General features: G+C 41.0%; 1 protein-coding gene across 3 annotated transcripts in view; it reads right to left on the minus strand.

The window, feature by feature from the left end:
* The window catches only part of MPPED2 (metallophosphoesterase domain containing 2), a 104,037-nt gene that overhangs the window by 76,531 nt on the left and 5,910 nt on the right, over positions 1–21,596 (minus strand). The gene's annotated exons all lie outside the window — the stretch shown is intronic.

Raw genomic sequence — 21,596 nt, forward strand, 5'->3', positions numbered from 1 at the left:
CTTGGTAGATAAAGCTGTAGCAGGTGGGGCAGGAAAAAAATCTCATGTCTGCACTAGCAGAAAGCTGCAGGAGGCTAACTCCAGCTGGAGATACTCCTTGGAAATGCACAATTCATTCTGCTTACTTTCCTCCCCTTTTTATTTTTTTTTTCATATTTCACTTTTTATTTGGTGTTCTCATTCACTTTTCATGAGTACTTATATATGACAGAGGCTGCTGAACTCAGGACCACCATCTTCTTATGGAAAATACAAAAGACCTCATGGACAAAAAAGAGCACTGACTATTTTAGTTGCACTATCACATTAACTTGACTGTGGCATTTATTTGACACACATCACGTTTATACAGCATTACAAGAAGCAGTGCTGCATATACGATCAGGAGGTTTTATCAATAATGTAGTTAATAGGCAGAGTGTTTGTGGGTAACCACAGTGTTACAGGTTATCTAAGAACATTTGTGTTTTGCTTATACTTCTATAATAAAAATTAATGACTTAAAAGTCCTCAGTGGGAGTATCTAGGACATTCATATTTATCAGAACTGTTACTGGCTTCTGCAGTAAGCAATTATTCTTATTGCATTAAACCGTTTATTTCCAAAGATGTATCCCCAAAAATCAAATAAATCCAAAAATGAATTATAGTCAAGATTGAAATTTACCTCAGGGATACTTTTAGAAAACTCAATTTAAAAACACATTTACTTTTGCCTCTGTGGCAGTAACAAAGGCAGGGGAAAAGAGGGAAGAACAACAGAATCATTTTGCTTTCAGCGTTATCTACAAGTCAATTCCAAAGCCAAACGAGCTGAAACCTCTCAATACACTATGTGAATGGTAGTAAAGTATTGCCACTTATGACTCAGAGGTTGTTGCTAATTGTACAGACCTACTGAATAACACTTAATATGCAACAGAATATTGTTTTCAATATTGCCCTTGAAAGCTTCAAAAACTCGCTGCTTCTGAATCCGTATGTTGTGCTACCAAAATTTTAGTTGGCGTGACAGATGTAGGAGCTCACTGCAGAAAGTCATTTCTGTGTCAAATACAAAAAGCAAATAGCTGCAGTTTGAAATTTAGAGAAAGAACATCACAACGAGGAGCCCCAGGAAGGAGGAAAACAAGCTGCACCACATAACATTTTATGATATGAAATGAGATGTGGGCAATGTAATTTCACTTACGTGATTCATTTTATAAGCAATGCAAATGCAATCTCACTGATTACGCTCCAAAACAAAAGAGGGAATTTCATTACTTCAGCCAGGGCAATTAGATGTGCAAAAATCACAACACATCCTATCTGCAACAGAACAAATAGAAACCATCATTTCACATTTAGATGGGAATAACCAAGGTGGGTGAAATGCATTCTGTTGTGGTGGGTGCTGGTGAGGCATTAACTGAGTCGTGCAGCTTTTAAGCTCACACAGTCTGTGGTACACACAGAGAGATTAATGTCACCAAACTTGTCATAAGTGAGCTAGAAGATACCTCAGAACCCCCCTGACATGAGGTAAAAACCCCCAAACAACAAAGCTAGCCAAAAAAAACCCATTTCCCCCCGACCAACATAAAAAACACCGCCAAAAAAATACCCCAAAACTGCACACCCATTTTTTTATATGAGAGTGTGTTTCAGCTTTTATGTATCTTCTTGTTTCTTGAAGCTTGAGAATAGGAGGTTATTCTGACGTAAGTCAAGCTGTGTGAATTAAAAAGTACCGTTGCTTTCCCTATATGGCTCCCCAGGGAGTCCATTTATTAGGCACAGTCCTGTTTTCTGATTTAGCTTAAGCACTTTTCCTAGAGAATATGACTGTCCACACCAAGAGGAATTTTCAAGTAACAGCTGCAGAACAGCCTTTTACTGCAGGAACTATATTGAATCAGATCCCCTGTATGGATACACAGTATTGATTTTCATCTTCATACTTCTCCAAGTACTTAAAAGGAAAAGAAAATGAAATGTTTCTAGTAGGTGTTCTGATAGGAAAAACTTCAGAAAATTAGCAATAAAACAAACTGACAAAACCAAAATACATAAATAGATGGAATATCAGGGCACTCAGCTATACTAACTTGGGTGTGTTGCTTTTTGTTTAACAGTCAAAACCATTTTTGCTTTGACTAAGAATACATGTAAAATGGCACCCACCTACCCACCCACAGTAATATTTCTCAGCATGCAAATTAAACACCAGTTCTTTTCCCTTTATCCATTATGGAGCAGGAAAAGATACCTTCCAGGGACAGACTACAACAGAATTCCACAGCTCTGCAAGGCTATGGGGAAATGCAAATGAAAAAGAGAAAAAAATGTTTATATGAGTTTGCAGCAAAAAATCATTACTAAACATTCTGTAAAATATAACACTATTAGGGTAGCTTTTAAGGAAACAGGCTAATTCAGTAAGTTGCTTAAGGAGACAAAAAAGAAAAAACCACTTCAAAAAACATGCAGCTGTTCAAACCAGGGAACAGCTGTCTTAACCATTTCTTTCTTTACATCTGGATCCATTGGGCTTTTATTTTTCTTTACATTTCTGCATTCTGGCACTGCCAGTGAAATTTCCAGTTGCACAGCACCAGGGCTTGTGCTGGTGCTTCCTGAAGTCAATAAAGTCAAAGTTCACAGTGACCATAATAGGACAGGAATGTGAGCTAAGTGAAACTACTGCGTTCACATCAATACTGTTACAGTCACCTATATTATACAAAACTAGCAGTTAAGATTCTCAGTTCTTTGACTGAAGTGACTAATTTCCTGCAACCTTTCTCCTCCTTCCTCCCTCCAAACGTTTTGGCAATCAAGAACAGACTTACAGACTGTTTCATAATGAATACAGCCCTTAAGGGCGAAACTGGCAAGATACTGCAGTCTGTTCCAGAAATCCCTTCTGCAATTCATTATTCCATCTAGTTCTACTCTACTGGTTTACTCCGGCCTATAAAATCTTGAGCTCCTTCATCTTCTGCAGACTGTGAAGACTTGAGACTAACTATACTCCTAAAGGGCAAACCCATCTCTTTCTAGAATTAAAAGGCTCTGGTCTATCTACCTTCTGGAAAATCAACTGTCTAAACATTTCCTTACGAATGGCTTTGTCTCCGTGATGCTGTAGAGATGGAATGGTGCCATGCTCAGAGGCTTTCCAGCAGCAACTACTTTTGTCTAAGAAACCATCTCTAGCATTTAATTTTTTCCACCGGTATTACCTACAGTAAAAAGAACCCCATCTATTCCTCTCCTTGTCAAATAGCATGATACATTTTTTAAATAATGATCACCTTCAATTGATGAAGAGAATACCATGCAGCTCCAAAAAGCTGTGCTCATCTCGCCCACACAAATGACATTTTCTTGTCTGAAACATCACGATCTCCCCAAAGACCATTTCTCACCGAAGTAATACTTCGCTGTTACCATGACTTGATAGCTGCATACCCTTTACAGCGTGTCACCAAGAGAGCAGCAAATACACCTCAGATTAACAAGCACGGGTGCATATTTTTTGCAAAACAGCAAAATCACTTCACTTAGATCACTGACATTCACCGTGTCACGATAGCTGTCCTTATAAGCTGCTCTGTGAGCACACACACCCCCACCAAACATGATCCCGTAAGCTGCTCTGCCCTTGACCTTTGCTTAGTAACCATGCCCAGAGAATAGCCTGAATTACAGACTTGCCTTTGAACCATGTCCCAGTTTGACGCAACCTGCCAGGTGTACGCAGCCCCAAGACATCAGTGAGCAGGGGTTTGCCTTGCTGTGCTCAGCTCAGGCAAGCCAACTATCTGAAGGGAATCTGTCCCCGTAGGAATTTAACAAGGTGCCTGACTTGTGGCATGTGCCACTCACTTTTTCAGTTCCCAGCCTGATGGCAAAAATGCAATTCCAGGCCGAGCGTGATGGGAACATGCTCGTGTGTGGAGGGAGAAGTGCAGTGTGGTACGAAGGGAATTCAGCCCTGGGACAGTACATACGGCCTGCCACCAGTTTAACAGATGTCAGAGCTGCACTCTGAGGCTAATACAATGTACTGCCACTTTTATGGTTTGAAGGAAGAATGGGAAGTGCTGCTGACTCGTGAACTGTGCTGTCATTTTTCACACCGCTAAGCAAAACAGACGGAAGTGTTAACCATGAAGACCTGTTGTGTCCTGGATTTTCCCTGATCATTCTGAGCATGTGATTCTCTCTTTGTGAGTGTCCCACAAAGCTCTGACTCATGGGAGATAACATCTTGTACCAGGAAGCCTATCAAGGTGATTGCCTTTACCATCCAGTCCATTCCCACATCTGGCAAAGACCACTATTCCTTCTTCCTCTCCCACTAACCCAGAACCTATATCTGGAGCCTACAGAAGTGGCTGCTCACATCCTCCCACCCACCATTAGCAGACATGAGCTCAGTCAGACCCGCTCCCAATCCCATTCAAAGAGCAGCTGCTCTCACCACTGCCTTGAGCCAGTGCTGGGAGCCAAGACTTCAGGCATATCACAGCCCAGAAAGGAATATTCACATGACAGCCATGCACACCTAGGCCTAGATCTCTGTTCTGTGCTCCACCTGCCCCTTCTCAAGGTGTGGCTGCTGACTTGGATGAGTCCTGGAAGCTGCACGGTCCCTCCACGAGTGGATTCAGCTCACCAGATGGGCAGCTGAGTATGAGCACAAATGAAGCCACAGGAGTACTGGGACATGGCAGGAATAAAGGCAGGGGGCTGCTCCTTTCTGCAGAACCTGTATATTGGACCAACATAGCCATTTTCCTAAGTGTTAAGTGGGGTGGTTTTCTTCCTATAAAGGCAAAAATAAGAACCTCCTTGGTCTAATGAGAGTTTCCTCTGTTTGCAGACACAGTTTGATCTTGCATTGCATGTTCGATTTCCAGATGACTCCTGTTAGATGGTATTAAGCTTGGACAGGCAACAGACTTCTAAACAGGCAAATTAAAAGCAAACTAAATGAATGAAGAAAGAAAACAGAAAAGCAAATATCTTAAATATAGTGAGATAATCAGAGCCCTGGCTGCAGTTTCTTAATTGTGCTAAGGGGCTGTATCTCACAACCTTCGCACCTTTCAGTCACAGCATCTCAGTCCTATCCATCCACACTTTTTTGTTACTTCATTTCTTTTACATCTTCCTCGAACAAAACTGTATCCTTACACTGTCTCATGTAGTTTCCTTAACAGTAAAAGCACCAAGTGACCGTGCTACACACAAAAAAACCAAATTATGCTCTGCCCAGTTTTACAGACTCTGCTTTTTCTTTGTTTTCCTACAACCACTTCATTTTTTCCTGAGGGACAGGCTGACATGAATGCCACATTAACTGCCAACCCCATGAGAAGAACATTTCAATCACCCATTATAACCAAGAATCAGACCTCTAAAGTCCCATGGCCAGGCTGTTTCATGCCCTTCCAGTAACCCTGCAGCATGGCTATCACTGCCACTTCTTATCTTATCGCCTGTTCAAACACTGTCTGCTAGGGGCAGACAACGAGCCAGACCTAAACAATGATGTTAAATGAAGACTTCCTCCCAACACAGTCTTGAACTTCTGATGAAACTGATCACTCCTCAGCAAGATAGCAAACCATGCTGGGGGTTTCAAGGCTTTAAAATCCAAGTCAAGAGAATGTAAATAGGAAGCAGACTTCCAAAAACAGCAAAGCTCTCACTGCATGCAAACAGGGGCATCAGGTAACCACCAGCTATACGTACATAGACACATGTAGAAAAAAATATACACCATGGGGATGTTTTGATTCCTTTGTTTTTTAATCACTGGGAAGAAAAAAAAAGAAAGCTCAGTCAAATTCTTTTCTGTTAAAAAAAGCCAAAATTAAAGGAGGCTTTTTAGCTCATGAGATTTTAAAACACAACCAAAGTGGCAGGAAGTTTTCCACAGCAAAGAACTTGGTATTTTTTAATTCCATTAAAATTCAGACAGCTCTGCTCTAGAAATTGATGCTAGTTAAAGAAAATAAGGTTTTTGATGCTTTTATAACAGTAAAAAACCTGACATATATGAAACAAAACAAAAAACTTAAACCTAGGAAGTAGAAAGCCTTTTGCCTCCATACTTTTTTTCTATCAGGCTGCTTCCTATCAAGAATATCAGCTTTTACCATCCCAGGCTGTGTCATCCTTCGGCAGATCTGTACGTGATTAACATTAGAAGTACACTAGCAAACTACACTGAAGTACACATTTGGCTTTTATTCAGATTAACTGCCCATTTTTCCAGGGAGCCACGTGTAGAAGTTCTAAACAGGGATTTAGGGTTTTCAAGGATGGAAAACATCCTATCCTATCCATTCATTCCACCTGCAGTGGGACCATGCCCACAGCTCCACCAAGGCCTCAGTATGGGGAAACTCCAGAGACACTGTGGGGCCCCATCCTTGAGGAAAAGGGAGCACCCAAGACTTGCAGCTGCTTGTGGCTGAAAGGAACAACAAAAGTCATAGAAAGGTTTATTGGTAATTCCACACTTGGCATGGAAGTTAGTAAGCTGGTGCCTGACCTGCTTGTATATAAGCACATGGCAGTGGGTTTTGAATAAAGGGGAGAGTGGAGTGGGGAAGGTGGGAGAGAGGGAGAAGCAACAGGAGGAAGGGAGGAGGGAAGGACAGAGGGAGTGACCAGTCCTGGCTCCAACATCGATCCAGCTGCAGTCCAGGGTCCTGCAGCACACATGCAGAACAAACATTTGCCCTGGGTGTTGTTGGGGGGACCTTCTTTTAGATTATATAGACTATAGATTTATATAGATTATAGACTGATATGGATTTCTCCATCCTGGGGAGAAGTTTTCCACTTTCTATGCAAACACTTCTCATGCACAGTCTGTTCTTCCACACCTTTCTGGAAATAGGTTGGAGAAGTTTGGGGGTGTTTGGTGGCCTTGCTTCCCCCCTGGAGTCCATGCCCATTCTCAGTCTCATGCCTGTGTTTGCACTGTGCTGTGTTGTGCCTATCTCCAGGAACTCGAACAAGGACATTTGTCCCAGAAAAGTGCTGCCCACCTCCACATTGGCCCCTTCTCCAGCCACATCCTGGTCCTTCTCACAGTATGTTATTACCAACAATCCTTGGTTGGCTCCACAGCCATCTGCCTAGGGGTGTTTGAGGCATACACAGCCCTTCTGGGCTTCTCCAGACACTGTCCTATGGTTCAAAACAGGGTGGTACTTCTGCATCCCTGCACCAACCTGTGCCTTGCATCATCACTGCTGTGCCAACACCAGTGGGCAGCTGGCAGCCCAGCACTCTTCACACTTCAAAGCACTACTCTGGCCCTGCAGAAAGCCAGATTCCTACTGATCCCCACAGGTGCACTCAAGGCCCTTCGGGATGTAGAAATTGTCTCAGATTATTCTGGTAACCTTGAACAATGTTGGGAAATTCTTTATGCCTCTTTTGGAAATTACACACAACTCTCATGTGGGCTCATTTGACCTTTGCAGTTCACCTACACAGTGACACAGTGAACTCTAAACCATCTGACACCACAAGGCACACAAACCAGCCATTTCGTGGCTTTATCTCATGGAGTACCTTGGTAAACAAACTGCTCTCAGCCACACATTTAACACAGGGCCGTCACTAATCTGTGCAGGGACACAGATCAATAGCCTCACCTTTCAGCAGCAGCACCAACCTCTGCAGCTCCCAGTGCCTCTCACTGTCCCTGGTTGCTGCTGCAGGCTGTTGTGCCAGTACAACTGTACAGGGACAGATGGTGAGCAGGGCTGGAGAGCTGAACAGGGCACCATACTCCAGGGATTTTTCTGAATTCCCCATTATGTTACACGTACAATGCAGACACGTGGGCAAACAGAGCAGCACTGCAAAGGAGCAAGGGCTATTCCAGCTAGCAGTACCACTGCCCCCAAACAAGCAGGCCAAAATAGCTCTCATAAAACCATTGCTTCACACCCTCCTTGGCATTATGAATTCAACAAGCAGTGGCTGGAAGCAGCTCTCAAGCCACACTGGATGTTACAAGAGAAGTTAGTTTGAGCAGCCTAAAGCAGCCCCAAGTTGCAGTTCTTTGTGAAACCACTGTGCAAGTCAGATTGCTGACCCATTCAGGAGTTTAACATCACATCTGAAGGCAGTGGTGAGCCTTGACCAGGTGTGCAAGTGAATGCTTTCATCAGTGATTAAGCCATAAAAAAGGCAAAAATATCACAGGAAAAGAAAAATTTTAAAATATATGTTACCCTTTTTTAGCAATATAGTTCAGTTCAGGAGAATATTCCATGGCATCCTACTGTTTCTGCAAGGACAATGAAGGCAATCTCAAAAATCTTGATCCCATAGAAACTTGTCACAAAATTTCCATGCACAGACACTGCATTTCACTGATTCAAAACATTTCCCCAGCAACAATTACAAACTGGTCTGTCAAATGTATATGATGGGGCACATGGCCCAGTGAAAGCACACATTATTGAAGTTCCACTCTCTTTATCATTTTAGTAAGCATTTAAGTCACATGCTGCAGAGCAGCATCACTGAAAGCTCCTTCACGTTTCATTCCAAGGGAGTTGGGATCAGCCACCTTCTCACTAGGAGCAGGAAGCAGGAGAATGAGAAAGCAAGTAAAGCTGTCAATGCAGGGAATTGTCCGCATGCCATTCCTATACAAAACCACAAGCACTGGAGAACCTTAAAAGTCCTTTCCAGACACTGTGTCACTACCAACAGCTAATATAACATGAAATTTTAAGTCAAATACTGTATTAGCCAAAACTACAACAAAAAACAGCAAAGTTGCCATGCCTTGCATAAAAATGAAACCCTAATGAAACCTAGTGCAGTTTGCTGATACCATGTGCAGTCTAGGCTACATGCATAATGTAACAGTGCAACTGCTAACAGCAGGCTCACAGAAGATAATTTACACTTGTTTTTATGGACATGAGGAACTGATCTTTGAAGTTGTCCCTAATGAGATTCTGCTTGGCCCTAACAGCATCCTGAGAGAATGTGCTCGTTTTCTCCCCTGCATCCGGTGCATATTTATGATGCAAAATCCAGACCTATTTAAATTACACATGTGGACTGGTGTCCCCCCGTGCCACTGCATAGTCAGATTCTCACAGTGGGGGAAATACCTACTAAAATGCCTCAATTTAGCTTCAAGTCTTTTCTGTAATTACCCGTACCACCTTTACTAAGTACCAAAAGATACATGGGGGTTAATGAATATGGTTGCTTTTTCCTTTGTACAGTTGACCTCCTAACTTGATTTGAGCTGCCAGGTCAATTGGCAGCTGTATCACACATGGCAGAAGGCACATCCAAACTACAGTCATAAGGCTCCTCAGAGAAAATACAAGTCTAGCTGTGCAATGGATTTCAAAAACACAGGCAGCAGCAAAAGTCAGGCAAATAGCAAAAGGCTTTGACTATGAGTAGTCACTGTTCTAATACTACACCCACCTGTTTTTAAAAGAGATCTGCAAGAGCCATTGAACCAACACCACCAAAATCTCAAGTTGCAACTAACACAGTAGTCACAACTCCTACAGCTAGAACATGCTGTGGTACAGCTACTAAAAGCTGGCAAGGGGGAAACACACAAAGCTCCCAGAGAACAGACCTTAACCCTGTAAAGCTCACAGAACACGGGTCACCACATCTGCAGTGACACAACCCTTCTACAGCACTGCACCAAAAACAACTGCAAAAGCTGCATAAACATTTAAGAACACTTGTTTAAATGCTACCTGATGTCCCTTTGAGAGTCCCCGGAGCAGAGCTGCCCACAAGTGTCATTGCCTACTTTGAGCCAGGGTACTGACCCACAGCTGGCAACAAATTCAATAAGGACAGCCCAGATTTTTCTCTCTTCCATACTTCCCCCAGATATAGCCACCCATACACCACAGTTCTTCATTATCACTGCTTCAGGTCAAAGTATTCAAGTAAACTAAGTGCAAACTAAGGCAGTTCAGAAAACTTTTTCATGTTCCATTCACCTGTTTCTTCTGCAGGGTAACAGCTTTTGGGAGGGTGCTAAAACCAGAAGGGTGGCCACTCCAGCAGCTCCCCATGTAGCTGATACCTAATATACTTAAGTTATACCATCAAAGCATCAACATTTACACTCTTAATTTCCTGTCTTTTTCTGTTTGGAAAATAGAGAGAGGAAAAAAGAATCCATAAATTCTGTGAACATACCTGTCAGCACTGTCCATGCTGTATGAATGCAGAGCATTTTTCGTTTAGAGTTCTTTATCTAATAACACACTAAACAAACAGAAATTCTACCCCACTGACAGCTGTTTGGTGCCTTAAAAAAAAAACTAAAATCCAAAAAGGTCCAAAACACCAGAAAGAATTGTGCTTTAATTCCGATAAACAACCTCTTGGTCAGCATGGCCATGCTCCTGTGCAAACAACTACAAAGCATAAGTCTGGAAGTTCAAAATCTAAAATACCTTTTTGTTAGGAAAATAATAAAACATATACAAACACAAAGGACAAATTCCAACAGTGCCAGCACAGCAATACTGTGATATATATTACACTGCTGAGCTTCATGCATCCTACAGCAGGAATGTCTTTAAACACATATGCAGGCAGCAAAATTGTTAACAAAGTAAATATTGCTGCAGGTGCAAGGTGTGCTTAGAACTACACCTCAGGCAAACATCTCTGGGTTTTCTGGATATTTGAGATTATTTATACATTTCTCAACTTCCATTTATTCTGTATTGGTCACCTCCAGTATACATTCCCCCTGCATTTTATTGTGTGAGTGTCTGGAACCAAAGGAATGGCACTGTCTCTTTACAGACTTTTTTTTTTTTTACAAGAAAATTTTACAGAAATTTTTACAGAAATTTACAGAATACTGCCATGTCTTATTCTGAATCTTCCATAGGCCTCCATTTAATTTGAACTAATTAATAAAACTACCAACTTCCTGGCTCTCTGGTGTGTTTCAGTTTATACTTTTTAACTCTTCACTGAATAAGACCCAAGAGGTCTTTCTCCTTTTAAAGATGTAGAATGACACCTTTAAAAGCCTCTGAAGGGAACACTCACTGAAAATAGTGGCACACCACAGTATGAAATGATGGTATCAACTGACTATCAAGGAAACCAGGTGATCCAAAATTAATTATCAACTCCAATTAATATTTCTCTTGACAATCTAGACTGGGTGCAAGGATTCTTTCCAGGAAAATATGCTCTGTAATAATGATATCTAAAATGAATGAGCCAGAACACAAAACAAAATCCCCCTGAATACAGACCATTTCAATTCCTTGAAACCAGGGATTTCCTTTCTGCTCTCACTCTAAGAAAATGAAGTCTCCACTCTACATACATACATTTTTAAACCAACCTGTCTTCTTGCAGGCATAGAGCTCACGGCGATAGATAACTAACAACAAATGAAAACTCCAAGAGTTAAAGGTCTCTGTTTTGCTGCCAAGATGATGTATCAGGTTCTGAGAGGAGCAATGTGTGTGATCCTTCCATTATCGCAGCAGCGCTCTCAGAAAGCAGCCATGCAGAGTAGCTGAGCAGAAAACCACCAAAGGTCACAGTGGAGATAAAAAAAAAGGGGGGGAAAAAATCATATGCCACCCCTAGGATTGCCATCAGCATTTTAATTCTCAGAGGGTGTTTGAAACTCCTATTACAGCATTTGATCTGTGCAGTTTCATTATACATTTCTAGAAGAAAAACTGTTTTAAGAACTTTGTACAATTAAAATGACTTCCAAAACATCTAACAAGTTACAGTATGAATCATAACTCTCCCTAAAAGCCCAAACAGGGTACCTAAGTGGAAACTTTCATGGCATAGAATAGTAAAGAGAGCAGAACAAAATTAATTCTTCTTGCAGACATGCCTTCTTGCCAAAGCTGCAAACATCCCTGTTTAACAAACAAGATGATGGAAAATCACACTAATGCCAAGAGAGATATAACCAAAATAAAACAATTATATATAAAAACTTTCAAGTAATTCAAAGATTACACCTGGGTTATATATAATTTTAACGTACAATTGTGTATTTATTTAGTTTTAATTTATTCATTGCTTTCCACCAAGAGGAAAAGTAAATGCCTGGATGACTTTAAATTTACAAAATAAACACACCATAAAGATGAAATTTCCCTCTTCCTTAATATCTGCCAATTATCATAATCTTATATGTACATTGCTAACAACCAGAGAAAAGAAGTCCTTGAAAGAATCATTGCTGAAAATTGAGAGAGCCACTTAACCTGGCATTTTTAAGTGACGGGTCCTGTCCCACTGGAAGCAATAATGATGTCACTAATCACTGCATTTTACAAGTACAGGACAAGGCTCCTATTTATTAAATATGCTGGATCACATGAAATTTTAATTCTCAGCATTATTTTCCCTAAAACTACTGCTTCACCATTCACAGGAAAGCAAATAACCCGTTGTTAATGTTCACTGCTGGCCAAAAGTGAATGTGCTTTAAGAAACAAAGAAGCCTAGAGTAATTAAAAAGTAATGACTTTTTTCTTTGTGCTCCCTATATAAAAGGAACAGGAGGGAAGATATACTGGACTAGCACCTTTTCCTTCCCATAAACTGATGCAATAGCTAAACATTTAGGAGTAATGTGCTGACCTTCATGCTCGCAGTCACTACACTCAATTCCTTATACCAGAGAAATTGTAAACGTGGTAAATAGCAAGTTTCCTGGCTTACAAATACATCAGATCAAGTCCCTCGATCATACTCCTTTCTGCTTCCCTCCCCCATCCTCTCTCCATCTGCTGCCCTCCTGGGAAGGGAGTGCTACACTTAATGGCTGTGTGCTTTTAAGTCTAATGTGCTGGATATAAGTTAATGCCCAGTACAGTAAGTGGAGACTCTGCTGCAAGGAAGCCTCTGGTGCTGTTTTTTCCCTGTCAACATCCAGCAGAATCTCTGTAGCCCTAATGTCAGGCAGGATGCAAGGAAGAGAGGGTCTAGGAACATGAAATCCACAGCTTGTGACAAAAACAAATCTTGCAAGACACTACAGAGCAAAGTAATTTAAATAATCTTTTGGTAAAAACAGGAGACAGTTGGGATTTTATTTGTCACTCCCCTCAACATAATGATTTAAATTTAGAAAATATGCCCATTATAAAATAGGGCATGTAAAAATAGGGGCAAGCATTTCCCTGTCAGTGGAGAGTGCACAAGTAAACTCTGCTGACAGCAGAAATAAAATGGGTCTGATCCTTCAGTTACGAAAAAGACAACTGTATTTGGGGATTCCAAGCAGCCCTGCTCTCCAGCCATCCCCTCTGCCCCACCCCAAAGGCTTCAGCAGCAGCACTGCTCATCCACCAGCACTTTGGGAACAGCCAACAGCAGCAGCTCCTGCAGGATACATACAGCTCGTGTGCTGGGAGAAACTCCAGGTTTATCGAGGTTATGACCAAGCTTTATGGGCAACTCTTCAGGAGATAAATAAAATGACTGCACCGCCAGGTACCTAAACTTTATTGTTTGGAATCCACACTTGATGTTTTCTGCTCCAGCCACTTGGTACTGCTGCAGGAATGTCACTGGGTACAAGATTATCCTACTCTAACTTTTTGTTTGAAAAAGGCAGCAAAATAAAAACCATTAAATGAAGTCTAGTCACGTTTACTACAGGGCAGAACTAGTTTGACTTCAGTGTTTTAAATGCACACATGTTCACTGTTTTAGGTCATCTTAATTTGCTGGGTTTTGTGTTTTTTTATATCTTCAGCAGTTAATATATTGGTTTATATTGTGGTGAACTTGGCAGCACTAGATTAATAGTAGGAGTTGATAATCCAACTGAAACAAATCCATAATTCAGCCACAGCTTCCTCATAATTAAAAACAACCACACAGTAACACAATACTTGCCCTCTACAATACACAACCTAAAAATTGCAATCTTACTAGCCAACCTCAAAACTGAAAGTAAATGGGCAAGACTTGAATTTCCACATCGCATCGAACAAGCTGCTTGCATCTTCCAAAATACCTGCTATGAAATATGTGCATGTATATATGCAGACAGCCTTAGCTCCTTGCTCTCTTTTGCACTGCTCTGCACGTTCACATTGCAGAAAAGACCTGAGAGCAGCATCAGGCCCTCTGCAAGCAGAAACAACCTCGATGGAGTCCATAAAACTACAGCTGCATGTGCCAAGTATGACTCAAGCCACTGGAAACAAGAAGTCATTGCTCCAAGGACCAAAACCCACACCTCGCTGGAAAATCCACTCCAGGGACTTGGAAAAACCTGGTGTGAATTATGAAGTGAATGATTTTCCCATGCACGACCAAGGGGACTTCCTACCCAGCACTGGCACTGCCTTCTCCCTGCCAGCATAGATCACTTGAGGGAATGCAGGGAACCCCAACACCAGACTGGGCTGTGCCTTCCCAGCTTCAAGCTCACTGTTCAGAGATTCAAGTTTTAAAGGCATCCCCCTGCCTCACTGTACTTCTGCGATGCCTAAATGCATTTATTTTCTCAAGTTACATCACGGCATTTTACAGAATTCAAAACCAAACTCTTCAAGTGTTCCTTTGGGAGGGAGACACACTAGCCCTCCTTTTCTGAATTTTTCCATGGATACCAATGTCAGGCAATGGATGCCACAATTGGGAGCTCAAGATCAGAAATGTAAGTTCAAAAAATTACCATGCCAACAGTCAGTACTGTTATCAATGTCCATAACCAACACTTGATCACTTCTGAAACAGTCTTGCATCAAACATAAGCAAGCTGCATATAATAGTTTAACATATAACACAGACATCTAAACTCACATTGTTTACAGGGCTTTCCTTTTGCTTATTTGCCCCAAAAAAACAACAAAAAAAAAAATCAAGCAAGGGTTTGTAAAATAGAAGATATGTGATAAGTAGCTGCAGCATTTTCCTTGGGCTTGGAATAGCCATGTGTCACAGGAAACAGGCTCCCTCCTCTCTGCTGTCAGCAAAGACCAGCCTCATCCTGACACAGAGAGAAAACCACGAGCCAAAAATTCTCCAGTGGGATTTGCAGAGTAGGGCCTGCAAATTTACTTAAGTATTAACTTTCTGTTTGGAAATCTATGCTCTAGAAGTTGTTTCACAGGACAGATTGTATTCTCACCCTTCAAGCACTAAATAAAAGCAAGAATCTGCTGCTTCCACAACAATATCCCTACTGCCCTGATATTTTAAAAAAAGAATTTAACGGGTTTCCAGTGAGGGTACAACATCCTGATTGCAACATGTATCCACCTTTTTGTCTGACTATTTCACAGTACAGAGCTTCCTTGGTGAGCAGCCTCCCTCTAGCACAAGGTACTGTGGCAGAATGCTGCAAAAAGCATTCCTGGTCAGATCCCAGCACACATTCCCCAAAAGACAAGAACACTCTGACATAAACATGAAAGTGCAAGTCAACTGTCTCTCAGTAAGACTGACCACTAAATGAACCATACAGGTAATACTATAGCACAGAGTCAGATCATGTAATGAAAATTTCCTTTTACAGTCCTCAGCTACTGAGATGGGGCCTTACAAATAAAGTGGTTTTTACCTGAAGGCTCCTTTGCATGATTATTACAGCATGAAAGAACACAAATGCACATGAACATGAAAAACATATTTTTTCCTCCCTCTCAGGGTTTACCAACAGTGGCCAGACTGACTCTCTAAGGTGTTTTAACAGCACATTTTCACCCACGAAAATCTTCATCCCTCTTATTTCTGCAAGAAAGGTAAACAAATATCCCTCTCCTTCTATCTTTGCCCACTGGTGGATCCGTAAGCACAGCACCTGCTCTCTGTGCTGGCCACCCCAGTGACCCTCTGCTGGTGAGGTTACACCAAGAGACAGCACTGAAAGTAGCTCATTGGAAAAAAAAAAAAAACCAAACCAAAAAAAAAAAAACCAAAAACAACGAACCAACAAAAAAAAAAAACAAAACCAAAAACCAAAAAAAACCAATCAACCAAAAAAAACCCAAACAACCAATGAAACAAACCAAAAAATCACACCCAACCAAACAAAAACCCCCACACCACTCCATGGACATTTCTAACCTGGACTGCTTCAGTGTCACAATCCATGCAGCAGCCTCCAAAGGGCTCTGCCAAGGCTCCTGGGGAGGTGGCAGAGTGTGTGGCACAGGGCAGGAAGGAGCAGCTGGGGAGCAGCAGGTTCAGCACTGAAGCCTTTATATCAGGGATCTTCCCCCCTTCCAGCCCTGCCAGTAACCTCCAGGCACAGCTTTTCCCATTCAGACAACACGTGGGAGCTGCAGAAGGCTGATAGCTCACACTGAGGGACTGATGGATTGATTTTGATAGGCACAGAGACTGCTCTGGCAGCCTGATCTGACTAGCACAAGAGGTGAAGGGTTTATCACCAATTTAAACCAGACCTGGCTTCTGTCTTAGGGCAGGGCAGTGTGCAAAGACAGTAATAATAGGGCAATGGTGGCAATAAATTATTTTAAACCTGTCCTACATTTATAATAATAATAATAATATTAGCATTTTTGCAGCATTAGCCTGCCAGGGACGTCAGACCATTTTTTTAAAGATAGGTCGGTATAATTCCTTTTTACAATGACAAAAAGAAAGGTCAGAAATTTAATCAATTTTTCAAGAGTGCTTAGCACATTATGACTGCACTGTATAAACACAATACAGGGGGCCGAAATTTGAATTTTAATTACAAAACTGTAATTCCTGAGCCTAACATCACCACTGCATGAACACTTTCAGTATGCTCCACACTGCTGCATCCCAACAGGCTATAAGCAGAGCTTCTTTAAAAAGTCATTTTCATGTAACATGTAAAATTTAAGTTTAGAACTTACGTGATGCTTAGATTTTTGCACAAGTAACTTTGGACAATGTAAAAATCAGTAAGATGGTAGAGATCTTTGCTCACACAGACATACACAGACACGCACAGGCACCAGTAAGAGAGTCTTCTTAATGATAATTAAAATTGGCATTGTTGCCGCACGGCTTCCATTGCTCTGTGGCAGAAGGACCACAAAACACAATCAGTTCCTGGCCTTCTCGAGTGGGGGACTGTTTATTTTGGGACAGTTGTAAGGGCTCTCACCTCCAGCTGTCTCCCTCCCTGAATTCAGCTGGAATCCCCACCAGCTCTGCAGGGAGAGCTCAGCTGCCCCAGGGCAGCTCCTGCTCTCAGCTAAAGCAAATCAGGCTTGTTTTCCTTCACACACCGGGCTGTGAACTGCTGCACATCACTGAGGGACCAGCCAGGGAAAGGAGGCTAAACCTGCATGAAGGTAGGTAAGCTGATTGTGAGCCATGACCCCAGGAAAAAAATCCCTGTCTCAGAAAGCAATGCTCGAGTTTTAAGCGCACTCATTCAAAGTGCTCTCGTTTTCACAGCCAGAGCTTAAACGCAACGTGATTGTTTCAGAGAGTACCTGTTGGTTTGTTTGCTTGTTTATTTATTTATTTGGAAAAATAAGTAGTGAAAACAAACCTGAGTGGTCATGCGCTGTGTATGCTTTTGTAAAAAAAAAAAAAGAAAAAAAAAGTGTTATTCATGACCAGAGCAACAATTTCCAGCAAAACTACACCTCTGTCCCATCAGCATCAGCTGAAACAGCCTGCCCAGCCACACGAGGTAGAGCAGACTGGTGAAGACTGAATCTCCTATTCTCTCAACCAATAATATTACATGTACCAACTCCACTATTCTGTAAATGTCAAATGAGTTCATATTTTGCTAAGGCCAACTCTTCTGCCCTCCCCCTAAATATCACACACCTTACGTGAAACAAAAATCGAGAGTATTACAAATCAAATGCATGATTTCCCACTAAGCTCAGGGCGAGTTTATAAAGCCCATTAAATGCAGGATGGTTTCCCCAAGGAAAAAAAAAAACCAAAAAAACCCCAAGATTCTATTTCTTGAGGGTAGCAGTCTAATAAGATGTCTGGGTTTTAACAATCTAAGGCTTCATTTTCTTCTATGATCAAATACCTGTATTTTTATTTTACTATCATTATAGTACAGACACATTTACACACCAACATTTACATACTTTATTCAACCACACATGTATTTCTACCAATATAAAACTCTGCTTATACTCTTTGTTTTAAAATAAGAATATTCACATGGGGGATTACTCTAGTACAGAAAAGGTAGTAAAACTATAAAGTTACAGATTGAAAAATGTATCTCCAGGTATGAATAAACTTATTTAGAAAACTTTTGCTTTGGCACAGAAAGCTCTATCTTTCTTACTCCCCTACTACTGAATTTAAACCATAACATGCATTCAAACTACCCTAAAAACAAGCCACCAAGCCATGCTGGTGAGACCAGAGGAAACCTAATCAACTTCTCTAGGAGGCCCAGCCTGCAGCAGCTTGGGCTACAGCTATTTAATTTTCACAAAATTCCCTCATCCTCACCAGATGGGCCTGTCCAAAGGGGCATTTTCTGTAACAGATACACAAGGGTTATCTCACTCTTCCCCTTTCTTCCCCCCTGCAAGTAAATGGGGTGTTGTACCTAAACAGGAAGATTTTTCTCTCTCGTGAAAAGCTAAGTAGTTTTACTTTTGGATTTATCCCCAGGCGGCATCCTACTATTGCTCACTGGTATTGTTGGTACCACTGCTAGCAGCCTCATACAGAATATCTCAAAAGTCTAAACAGGCTTCAAAACTGGTTTGTTTCTTAAAAACAAACAAAACAAACAAAAGCAAAAAAAAAAAAAACAAAAAACAACCCAACAAATCCCCCAAAAACATTAAAACAAACAAACAAAAACTTATAATTGGCAGCGCCACACCTAAGGAACAAGAAACACTTCCCTTTTTAAGTCACAATTCTTGACAAAAAAAATTGGAAGTATGAAAACTTTCAGAATAATAATCAACATGAAGCTCAGAGAAGCATATTATAGTTATTTATTATTTTGCAGCTGCCCTTGAAAGCAGGGAAATAAGGTGATGCAGTTAATTAAAACTAACTGAAAGTAAACATTAATTGTACAAAGCATTCAAGTACAAACACTTTATACCATTCAGAAAGCAAGTGAAACCTGTGGGTGGGAGCATCACTTCAAGATGACAAAATATTTAAAATTACATCCCTTTATGAAAAACAGTTGTGCAGCAAAAATTGCCTTTAGAATACCTGTTCAAACATCCATTAGTAGAGAAATGAAATAAAATAAAAAGGCTGGACAAACTGATTCCAAAGTTGTACTGACAAAACTGCAGTTGCTGCCAGCCCAAGCAAAGGTAGCTGTAATAAATACACTGTTGTTTGCCTGATAGTACACTGGAAGTGATTGACTAAGGAGTGCTGATGTAAAAATACATATAAAGATAAGAGAACTCTATCCCAGCTGACTGAACTACATGACACTGTCACATGATAGGCACAGAATGAAAGTGGGAGAAAAAGCACAGGACATGTGTCCCATGAACAGGTGGAGTACTGCCAGCAGTGCCTTTCTCACCAAATTCATGCTGGTGATATTCCATGGACTCTGCTTTACTCTGTGTGAAATCAATTAGGCCCAAAGGATACAAGAACTTGCAAATGTCTCAGCACAGGCCAAGAGGCCAGTTCTCACCTTTGCACATGAAGATGCAAAACCATAAAGAAATTGCTTCTAAAATAAATATTTCCTTTAGCAAAGAACACTGTCCTTAAGCTGCACCCAGCTACTGATTTATGTTTTGCAGCAGGGTCCTGCAGCAATAGATTGCCCAGCTATTCACATACATGTCACAAAACTCGGCTCCCAGGTTGCTTTACTCATTTCTCTTCATTCCATGATTTTTAAAATAAATTTTTCACCAGAGAATAAAGCCTCTTCAAACTCCCTCTTAGGAAAAAAAACCAAAACAAACAAAAACTCAACAACAAAAAAATAACAAACCACATGTGCATTAGTTTAAAAGCCAGCAACAAAGAAAAGCAGACTGTAAAACCAAATCAAATCAATCCTGGCGGCTGCAGCAATGTGGCACTAACAGAGATATAACAGGGTAAAAAGATCATTGTTTCTTTGTGAATACTGCTTTTACCAATTTTCTGTTCAGATTTCTCACTTGATGACAACCTCTTTCAGAAAGACACACAAAACTTCCATTACAATACATTGAGGAGACAAATAAAGACTCCATCTGAAGCTACCACATAATCCAGTCTCCCCTCCCAGAAACAATTCCACTGTTCTTACATCACACAAAACCTCAGCATACTCATATATATTCACTTCCTTGCTTTCCTCTACCCACCTGGTAGGATCCCATCTTTTCTTCCTCAACAGGTTTTCTAAAAATCCATCATTTGCTGCGCAGACCAATACCTGAACTCACCTCCTAGCCTTGAACAGTGCTGTCTCTGCTTCCACTGTGAATCTGAGACTAATCCATTTCCAATTTTTCTAAATTCTGATTTCCCTTCAGGGTGCCACATCCTCCACTGAAACCAAATCACTGATTTTAAGGAAGTTGCAGTATTTAAGTTAAAAATTATTTAAAACACTGTCACTGTACTGTACTTTGAAGTTTCACTATTTATTTCAACTACACAGTTTTTCCAAACAAGAAAAGTATCTTTCAAGACATCCATGAAGTTAGTACCATTTAAGAGATACACTATCCCTTAGAGGAGCTGCTGTATAAATGTTTGTGAGATTTTTAAACAAAGCATGAACAACTTTTACAATGTTGAGCACCACACTTAGTTGGTCCTAAATTCAGCTCCCACCGAAGTCAATGTCAATGGGAAGGAGTTCTTTAAAACTGCTTTCTGATTTTCTTTTGTTTGTTTTGAATTCATTCTCTAAGATTTGTACTTAATGTCAGTCAGAAGCACAGCCTGGTGTGCAAAATATGCAACAGAAATTTACTGACAAAAGGTCTGAAAAGTCAATCAAGACACAGAAATGTTTCTAAAATCAAAGTTATATATCATCGTGGTAGCAATAAATCAAATGTAATTAATGAATACTTTTTCACCTTGAAAAGTCAGTTACATGCACGACAGACACTCTTGAGCATCCTTCCTAAAGTTGCCTTTAGGAACATTGTAACCACATGAAATCCTATTAGAAGGTGCTGAACTCCTACATTGTGACTCTTCCGGCAGGCTTCTACATAACAAAAATGCAACCAAGTACCATACAACTTTCCCCCCTTATTATGCAAAATCCTTATCAAATTCAATAGTGTGACATGGTTCAAAATCCTGCCTAACAATGGCTCGCAGGATGTCAAGGGATGTCGGCTTTGTTTTAGTTTCACGTGCTTTTCAGTCTATTAATGCTAAAAGAAAAAGGACCTTCACATAAATAACCGATAAAGATCAAACCCAACTAAACAATGGGAAGGAAATTCAGAGTTAGAACTGGTACTTAGCTCTTTGCTAAGCAAGCAGCCCATTGTGCCTAGGTGCTGGGCAAGCAGCGACCCTGGGCACCACATACCCAGCAACAACGAGGTGAGGGAAGGAACCTCCAGCTCCCCACTTCCCATGGTTTTGTTGGTTCGGGCCAGGGCTGGTTT

This window comes from Lichenostomus cassidix, chromosome 5, assembly GCF_008360975.1.
Source record: "Lichenostomus cassidix isolate B80296 chromosome 5, HeHo_3.0, whole genome shotgun sequence".
Taxonomy (NCBI): Eukaryota; Metazoa; Chordata; class Aves; order Passeriformes; family Meliphagidae; genus Lichenostomus; species Lichenostomus cassidix.